Raw genomic sequence first — 1,774 nt, 5'->3', positions numbered from 1 at the left:
GCTGTGTCGCTGCGAGAGGTCGCTCCGGACTCGTTTTCGCGTTTCCGAGTAATGAAAACGCGAGCGACCTCCGCTCATCGCTCTGAGTAGTCGCTCCATGCTTCGGGAGCGACCTCGCTATGTCGCTGCGAGAGGTCACTCCGGACTCGTTCTCGCATCTCCGGGTGATCAAAACGCGAGCGACTCTTCCCTGTCGCTCTGGTAAGGTCGCTCTGATAGGGAGATCAGAGCGACTTGACGGTGTCGCTCCGGACTGGTCGCTCCGGTAAGGTGCTCGCCCAATGATCACTTTAAACACTTCTTTTGGACTCCAATTGCACCAAAATGTCTCCAAGAACTCCATGTGGTACTCCAATACCTGATAAGGACTCATGTATGCAAAATGCAACCTAAACATGGCTAAATCCTAATCTATATGATCAAAATGCACATGGGTGAATGGATAAAACATTAGAAATATGCAAGATATCAGTTGTCTATGCCTCCTCAGTGGCCTCCTGCTCTGCCTCTTCACTTCGAATCCTCTCTTCCCGATTCCCTGGCTTGTCCATTCTCTAGAGGCGTATGTTCTTCGGTTAGGTATGTGCTCTGGTCAATTGTTTCAGCACTGGAGTTAGCTCGTTGGTTCTCAACGGCTTCAAGCGTGCAAGTGGTTCTCGTGTCTTTGACTCCTTGCTTTGAGTGCTTGGTTTTCGCTCACATCACAGCATCACTGAGGTTCGTTTGAGGATTGGTGGTGGTGTGCGGTTTCATTTTAGTGCAGGTTTGGGGCTACTGGTCAGGGAGTGCGGAGGTTGCAGCCTGTTTTTGCTTGGTCTGGCATTGTGTACAGGCTGGTTCCGAGTCAAATAATTGCTTGTTCTAGCTGGTGTTGGTGTTCTTGGCCTCTACCTTTACAGTTTGTTCATGTGGGTGTGTGCTAAGAGGTACTCCGCGAGCTGTTCTCGGCTGAGCCAATATCTTTAAGAGCAGTTGCACCGGGGAGGCTAAAATTACCGGGCTCTGACTCTCGGTTTAACTTGGTTCAGTCTTTTGCGGCAAGCGGTAGGTACCAAACTGGTCGTGCTTCTGGATTGTTATTCTAGTGTGTTGTGTCATGCTCCGATTTAGGCTAGATTGAGTTTTGTTTAGATTTTGTTTTCTTTTCTGCTTCTTTGTTAATCTCTGCATGTCTGTCAAAAATTGAAAAATAATAATATTTTTATATTTTCACTAAAAAAAAAAAAACCATGTCATCATTTGTGGCACACAACATATCCAACACTTTCACACAGCAAGATATACGAACCCGTAGTATAGAATAAAGTCCGTTGCGCAACTGCAAGCTCCATCACGATGTCGACACTAACTTGTTTCTTTCTCCAACTTGTTTTCTATCAAGATTCTCCTATTTAATTACTGTAACACCCGTATTTTCCAAAATAACTTAAATAAATAAAAAGTCTGAAATCTCCATTTATTACTTCTCAAAAGTCCACTCCAAAATCGTAAATCCAAAAAATGACCATAAATCCAAATAACATAATAAATCCTGAAAATATCGATAAAAGCATAAAATCCGCAAGTCTGAAAAAGACAGAAATAAAACTCCCAAACACGCAAACCACTCACTTGAGTAAATAGAAGTCCCACTATGGAAGTTTAGCTCTAACATGAACACACACGACGCCTAGCGCGTCACACAAACCAAACAATGCGGTGATAGCATAAAGCTAGTCCATACACCCTGCATCTCCTCATATGGTTATATAATACGTAGCGTCGCTAGTACAGT

Source organism: Brassica oleracea, chromosome C4 (genome assembly GCF_000695525.1).
Source record: "Brassica oleracea var. oleracea cultivar TO1000 chromosome C4, BOL, whole genome shotgun sequence".
Classification (NCBI taxonomy): Eukaryota; Viridiplantae; Streptophyta; class Magnoliopsida; order Brassicales; family Brassicaceae; genus Brassica; species Brassica oleracea.
Note: the sequence above shows the minus strand (reverse complement) of the source record.